This window comes from Cebus imitator, unplaced genomic scaffold (assembly GCF_001604975.1).
Source record: "Cebus imitator isolate Cc_AM_T3 unplaced genomic scaffold, Cebus_imitator-1.0 Scaffold419, whole genome shotgun sequence".
NCBI lineage: Eukaryota > Metazoa > Chordata > Mammalia > Primates > Cebidae > Cebus > Cebus imitator.
The window spans coordinates 79,600-87,822 of record NW_016107734.1 but is presented as its reverse complement, the minus strand read 5'-3'; the positions used below and the strand labels follow the sequence as shown (position 1 = coordinate 87,822).

At 36.4% G+C, this 8,223-nt stretch overlaps 1 protein-coding gene across 2 annotated transcripts in view; it reads left to right on the top strand.

Annotated features, from left to right (window-relative positions):
- The window catches only part of LOC108290011 (tetratricopeptide repeat protein 28-like), a 358,528-nt gene that overhangs the window by 274,046 nt on the left and 76,259 nt on the right, over nucleotides 1–8,223 (top strand). The gene's annotated exons all lie outside the window — the stretch shown is intronic.

The window sequence follows — 8,223 nt, the reverse complement described above, 5'->3', positions numbered from 1 at the left end:
AAAAAAAAAAAAAAAAAAAAAAAAAAAAAAAAAAAAAAAAAAAAAAAAGAAAATACAAGAAATAAAGTTAAATGGTGAAAGGTTTAAAAAATGTCTCAAGGAAACACTGTAAGAAGTGACAAAATGTAGTAGTATATGATTATCAAGATTCTATAGCTATTAAATGTTTAGTATCTTCTGTCCCTCATACCTGCTCCCTTCACGCCAAGGCATTTTTAAAAGCTCTTAGAGTAATACTTAAATAGTATAGAAAGAATACCTATGTTCAACTCTATACTCATTAAAAGATAAATATTTTAGGGATGAATCTTTTAGCTTTCTCATCTGTTGTTGAGTAACTTGTGATTGTATAGTCAGCAAACTGAATTAATTCAACAGACTTTCTGAATGCCAAGGATTGTACCACACTGTACTAATTGCTGAATAAGATGTGGTCCCTGCCCATCCGGAGAGAGCAGGAAAAAAAAGGCATAAGCAAAGTAATATGAAAGTGTAGGAGAAGAGATGAATGCCAACTGCTAAAACTAGTGAAGTCTTCTTAAAGAAAATGGGACTCAAGTTGGGCTTAGAAAGTTTGGAAGATTTTGGCAGACTTAGTGGAGGGAAAAAGTGTTTTTGACAGAGGTGGAGCAAAGAACAGAAGTAGGAAAATTCTGAATGTGATCAGACACAGTGAGTAGAGTTGTGGGTAGAGTAAAGATTGCATATGGGCTAGTGGATGGAGATATTTAGTGAAAGATAAAGTTGGAAAGCTAGGATGGAGCCAAATTGTAGGAGTATTTTAAATATCAGACTAAAGAATTTGAATCATTCCCTATGTAGATGTAAGCCAGTTAAAATTTTGAGGCATGCAATAACCTGATCAGAGGAGTTAGGAAAGCAAAAAACTCACAATAAATGAGTGCCTAATATGTACACTTCTATTAATAAAATTATATATTTCATTTTATTTACTCCTCATGATAATCCTGAAAAGTAGGTATTATATGTGTGGGGAGAGTGTATAGGAACTCTCTGTACCTTCTACTCAATCTTGCTGTGTACCTAAAACTGTAAAAATGTAAACTGTAAAAAAGTCTGGTAATTAAAAAATTAACATTTATTAAAAATAGATATTATTATCTACATTTGCAAGTGAGCAAACTGAAGCCTTGTAATCCCCACTGCTTGGGAGGCTGAGGCAGGAGAATTTCCTGAACCCAGGAGGTGGTGGTTGCAGTGAGCCAAGATTGCCCCATTGCACTCCAGCCTGGGTGACAGAGCGAGACTCTATCTCAAAGGAAAAAAAAAAGGAAAATTTCAAATAATTTTTTCAGGGTCACATAGCTGGTAAATGACAGCTCACATAAAGTCTATATCTGTCTAATTTTGTGTTTGTTTTTTTGAAACGGAGTTTCACTTTTGTTGCCCAGGCTGGAGTGCAATGGCGAGATCTTGGCTCACTGCAACCCTGCCTCCTGGGTTCAAGCAATTCTCCTGCCTCAGCATCCTGAGTAGCTGGGATTACAGGCGTGTGCCACCACGCCTGACTAATTGTTTATTTTTAGTAAGATGGGGTTTCACCATGTTGGTCTGGTTGGTCTCGAATTCCAGACCTCAGATGATCCACCCACCTCAGCCTCCCAAAGTGCTGGGATTGTAGGCGTGAGCCATCGTGCCCAGCTACCTCTCTAATTTTTAAAGTCTGTCATCTTTCTACTTAGGAAATTCAGTATACAAATATTGGATGCACAAAGTGCAGTGATAAGTTTGTTGCAGAGGGGCCGACCTAATACTGGTAGTGGAAATGGAGAGATGTAAAGAAGTGTTTTAGTTACAGACTTGAAAGAACTTTAGGACTAATGGGATGTGGGTCACAAGGCAGAGGAAGGATTGAAGATACCCACTTACCTGGGATTGATTACCACATATTTAATGCATACTTACTATGTAACTGATACTGATTTAGGCAATAGGGGCTTAGTGCTGAATAAAATAAAGTTTCTGCTTTCATGGAGCTTATATTCTAGTATGGGACAGAGAGATGGTAAGCATATTGTATGGAAGATGATGATAAATGCTCAGAAGAAAAATAAAGAGGAGAGGTAAAAAGTGATGAAGGGGTTAGGTGCCATGGCTCATGCTTGTAATCCTAGTCTTTTGAGAGGCCAAGGCAAGAGGATCACTCAAGGCCAGGAGTTTGAGATCAGCCTGGGCAACATAGTGAGACCTTGTCTCTACAAAAAAAAAAAAAAAAAAAGTGATGAGGAGGATGGGGTGCAATTTTATCTTGAATAGAACAGAAAGGTGTTTCTTAAGAAATGATGTATAAGCAGAGACCTGAAGGAAATAAGGGAAAAAGCCATGTGGCTTCTGGGGAGAGTAGTCTGGGCAGAAGGACTGTCAAGGGTAAAAGCCCACCGGACGGGTTGTGCTTACTGTGCTCACAGAATAACAAAGAGAACAGTTTGTTTCGAATGGGGTGAATGAAAGGCATGGTGGTAGAAGATGAAATCAAAGAAGTTGTTGAGGGGAAGCCAGATCATATAGGGTTTGAAGGCCATGGTAAGGACTTCAGATTTTACTCTAATGGAGGACATCAGAGGTTTTGAGCAAAGTAGTGACATGATCAGACTAATGCTCAAAAGGATCATCCCGGCTGCTATGTGAAGAATAGGCTGTGAGGACACCAGATACATGAGGCCATTTGGGAGGCCCTTGTTGTAATCTAAGCAAGAGAAATGATGATTTGGACAAAGATGGTAGCAATAGAGTGGTGAAAAGGTGGGTTCTAGATATATTTTGGAAAGTAGGATTAACTGGATTTTCTAAAGTATTGGATGTGGGATATGAGCGAACACAGCGGAGTTATTTAACCTGAGCAACTGGTAGATTGGAGTTGCCATTTATTGAATAGAGAAATAATGTGGATAAAGGTTTTAGGGGAAGGGAGTTGGAAGTAAGAGTTGAGTTTTTGATGTTCATTAGATATCCAGGTGGAGATTTGAGTATACATTTGTAATTCTATTGAGTTGTAAATTTGTGAGATGTGTATTATAACTGTAGCTAGTTACGTTGAAATCACAAATAATTAGAAATGGATGAGTGTTGGGGTTACTACTTGCAGCGGGGGAGGTCTGTCTTGCAGACCCTGACTTAACCATGGATGAATGAATTCACTTAGACACAGAATACAGTGAACGAGTGGGCTGGGATGTCTGTGGCCACTCAGACACTCAAGGAGAGGTGAGAGGACAATCTGGGATCAACATATCACTGCTGTGGACAAAGGAAAGTGTCTCAAACTCAACAATGCCGTTTTGATCAAAGAAAGTTCATAGATAAAGCAATGCATGTAATAAGTACAGGAGAGAACTGAAAACCATGTCTTGGGCACTCCAATATTGAGAAAGAAAGATTGGGTTAAGATTTAGGAAGGGAAACTGAGAAATAATGGCCAGTGAATGAATAAATGAATAGAATCGTTCTTTCTGCATCCAATTCCTTGTGGACAGCACTTCTTATCTGAAAGATGTTAGACTTTGGAAGAATGGAGATAGAATGAAGCCATTGAGGCCAAAAGAGGAAAATCTTTTGAAGGTGAGTAAGAAAGATGAGATTGAGAATTGATCATTGTTTTTAACAATACTAGAGGCCATTTGTCATCTTGTTTAGAGGAATTTAGGTGAAGGTGGTTCAAGAAAACGGGAGACCAAATAGTGATGGTACAAATAGTTTCATACATTTTGAAGTTCTGTTATATGGTGCATACATACGTATTTATGATGATATGTCTGTCTGATGAATTTGCCTGTTTGTAATTATAAACATCCCTCTTTATCTCTGATTCTACTGTTTGTTGTGAAGTCTACTTTCTTTTATACTACTGTAGCTACTTGCTATAGCCACTTGGTTGTCAGTTTGGTCTAGTGTTGTGCTTTCTAGCTCTTATTTCTTTTGATAATTAAGATAGTATGTTGAAGGTGTTTGCACAGAAGATGTGGATTTGATCTAATGTTGTTACATTCTAGCTTTTCTGTTCATTTGATCATTTACTTGTGTTGGATAGCTGATTAACTCTTGAACAGTTACCAAAGGTCAAGTCATGGATAATTCTGCCAAAGAATCAGATATCTGTTATCTACACTGTGAATATGATACAAGGTGAAGATCATATTTGCTGCGCCTCATTTATGTCAGAAACAGCTTTGAGGCCCAGGGAATACTCAAGTGATGATGTGGAGAAAGCAGCTCAGAGCTCTTGCCAAGTCTAATAGAGAATAGTAAAATGCTCTTAGTATAGTTGTCATAATTTCTACTGTGATACTATAGATCACTGTACTTACATTTGTATGTTGAGGGAAAAAATGCAGAAAATTTACTTTGAAATTCGGTTGGTTTGGATGAGGGTTTATTTCTTTTGACAGCTTGGATCATATGTTTCTTCATGACTACTGTTCCCATCCCTTAATGAGGCTCATGTTGCTAGTTACAATGGAATAATTAAGTTCTACTATTGGGTTTGGGTTGCTTCCACAGTGCTTGTCTTTTAGTTGTAAATCTAAATGTTGGGCTAGCTATCTACTGTTGTCTATTTTACCCTTTAGCCAATTCACGAGGAATTGGCACTTTCTCTTCCAGCATCCGGTGCACCTCAAATATATCTTAGAGTAGCATGGAGATTGAAGAGATACTTTAATTAGGTTTTACTCTAATATATTGGATTATCAGAGAAATACATGTTTTGGAAATATAAATAGCACATAATTTTAAAAGGAAAAAATAGCCTTTAAATCTTGCAGTTTGCTTTGGCAGAAGAGCAGTATTAACATCTGGTTACCAAACTGTGGTACCCTTAAGAGAATTGGACTTGGTCCAGTTTCCAATAAAATACTGGATTAAGTGACTTCACTTGAGTTTTTATTATTTTTAAGTACATTTTTAAACCTCTGTTCTCCCTGTAATTTGCAGTTTGCATTTACTTTTAAGCAGTGATTTTGGTTTACATGATGAATCATTCTCTATACTAACATTTGTAGGATATCACAAAAAATATCATCAGAGTAAAAATGCCAGGTTACTAAAATGCAGCAGACAGGAAGGCACCATGTACTAATAGGGCAGCTCCATCCTTGAAAACTTCTGTTGGAAAGGAGGGAACTGCTATCATTGGGCATTGATCTTACACCAGGAACTTCACATATTTCATCTCTTTTAGGTTTGCAAGAAGCCTCTAAGGTAGGCTCATTCATTCCTCTTAATAATCTGCTGAATCAAGGGCAGATATTATAATTTCTGTTGGACTAGTTGGGAATCTTAGAGAGAAATCTGCGAGTTGCCTGAGGTCAAATTGCAAATCAGTGGAGTTGGGGGCAGACCTCAGATTCCTCATTTCCAATCTATTCCTTCTACTGAGTCTCCTGACACTTTTTTTTTTTTTTTTTTTTTTATTTTGAGAATGTGATAGAAATGTAAGAAACCTCAGTGGCTTGTTTTTCTAGTTCAGCCTCTCCACCCACATTTTCTCTTGTAACAACTGTAAATCTAGTACATGTATGTGTCCAATACCAAGATAAATAGTGCCCCATACTGTAGGAATTCATAGAAGGTTAGGCAAAAAAGCAGGCATAAAATAAATGCTAGAAGAAAAATGTTATAGGTGTTAACTTCCTAAGTCCTAGAGAGGTTGTGATTCATGAAGCTTTTCCAGTGATAAAGTGGAAGATGCAAAACAAGCACTCATCTGTAAAAATACTGATAATGGCACATCCTTCTTAGGTTTGTTGTGAGGATTAAATAGATTATCAGATAATCCATGTAAAAAGCATTTAGAACAGTACCTGGAACAAACAGAGTAGCTGATCAGTAAATATTAGTTTCAGTTTCATGCTTTTTCTGTTCCATAAAACTGCCTCTTCAGATTGCTTGATACTTGCATATCATGGACAGGAACAGTTGAAGAGAAAACAGTTGAAGAGTTGAAGAAAAAACATGCTTTTATTCTTATGAAAATTGATCCAGAAAATTATTATTCATCAGCATAAAGGATCGATTATAAGAGACTGGATTTTGTAACCAACATAAGAATTATACCAACCAATCCTTTATTAGCATGTTCCTTATTCTGAATTCTTTTGACATGTTTTATATACTTAAATTCCTACATCTGTTGGATTATTTTGGGATTTGTTTCACTGTCACATGTGTCACAGCTTTGAGAAAGAGATATTTTTGATTTGTTGTATGTAGGTTGTGAGTTTTAATCGTTTCCAGCATAGTCTGTTGTCCTTATTATCCTGCATATTCTTGTTTAATTAAAACAAACAGACAAAACACAGTTGCTTCTTTCTCCTATGAGTTAGACCTAAAATGTGCTCATCTTGGAATTTATTCACCTATATTAACAGTGGGGCTTTCAGCTCTTGTCAGAAGTACTATGTTATTCAGGCTTTCTTCTTTTTTGAACGTTTTATTTTGAAATAATATTAGATTTACAGAAATGTCGCAAAACTAGAACAGAGATTTCCTTTATACACTTCACCTAGCTTTCTTTAATGTTAACATTTTGAAGAAGCATAGTGTAATTAACACAGATACAATATTATTAACTAAATTGCACCCCATACAGACTTCTCTAGTTTGCCCACGGATGTCCTTGTTCTGTTCTAAGATGCAATCCAGGAACCCACATGGCATCAATTGTCATATCTCCTTTAGTCACTTCTGTTACATGATTTTGTCAGTCTTTTCTGTATTGTTTCTTATAGTGATTGTCTGCTGTTGCTGAAGTATTTTACATTAAAAAACCTTTTTACTTTGCTTGTTTCCAATTGTGATAAAATACACATAACATCAAATTTACCATTGTAATCATTTTTAAGTTTGTAGTTGAGTAGTGTTAAGTGTATTCACATTGTTGTTCAACAATTTCCACAACTCTTCATCTTGCAAAACTGGAACTTGGTACTCATTAAACAACTCTCCATTTCCCTCTCCCCTCAGCTTCTGGCAACCACCATTCTACTTTCTGTTTTTATGAATTTGACTATTCTAGCTACCTCATATAAGTGGAATTATACAATATTTGTCTTTTTTTTATGACTGGTTCATTTCATTTAGCATAATATCCTCAAGGTTTATTTATGTTGTAGTGTGTGCCATATTTTGCTTTCTTTTGAAAACTGAATAATATTCCATTATATGCATATATCGCATTTTGTTTATGCATTCATTCTTCAGTAGAAACTTGGGTTGCTTCTACCTTTTGGTTATTGTGTATAAAGCTGCTTTGAACATGGATGTTCAAATATATGTCTGAGTCCCTGCTTTCAGTTACTTGGGTATATACCCATAAGTAGAATTGCTGGGTCATATGATAACACTATTTTTAATTTTCAAGGAACCATGACATTGTTTCCAAATCAGCTTTTATATGTCTGAAATTATATATATATTTCGCTCAGATGTTTGAAAGATACTTTCACTAGGTCTAGAGATTTCGTTCAGAAACTTAGAGATGTGCTCCACTACCTCTCTTGTATTGTTTCTAGTGAGAGGTTAGCTGTCATTTTTAGCTTTGTTTTTCTTTGTGTAAAATCTGTATTTTTTTCTGGCTATTTTTAAGATTTTTTTCTTCATTAATGTATTTAAGAAAATTGATTATGATGTGTCTTGGTGTAGTTTTTATTAATTTTTATTTAAACAGTAACAGTTTTTAATAAACCTAGAAAATTTTCAGGTCTTATTTTCTCAAATATTTTTTTTGTCCTCTCCTGCCTCTCATCTCCTTTGGAGACTTCAATTACTTGCTTACAGCTTACTGCTTCTCTATTGAAACACTGTCCTTTTTCATTTTAAATTGTTTCAATTGGTATACCTTCAAATCTACTAAACTATTTTGGTTTCTAATTTGCTATTAATCCTATCCTCTCTGCTTCCCCCACTCCCCCTGCCCCCACAGTCTTGCTTTATTGCCCATGCTGGAGTGCTGTGGCACAGTCATAGCTCATTGCAGCCTCAACCTTCTGGGCTCAGGTGATCCTCCTACTTCAGCCTCCGTGTAGCTGGGAGGCTCACACCACCCTGCCCGGCTAATTGTCTTTATTTTTATAGGGATGGAGTCTCCCATGTTGCTTAGGCTGGTCTGAAACTCCTGGGTTCAAAGATCTCACCTTAGCCTCCCATAGTGGTGAGATTATCGGCATGAACCACTGTGCCCAGCCGCTCTGCTTTTCAGCTTTTTTT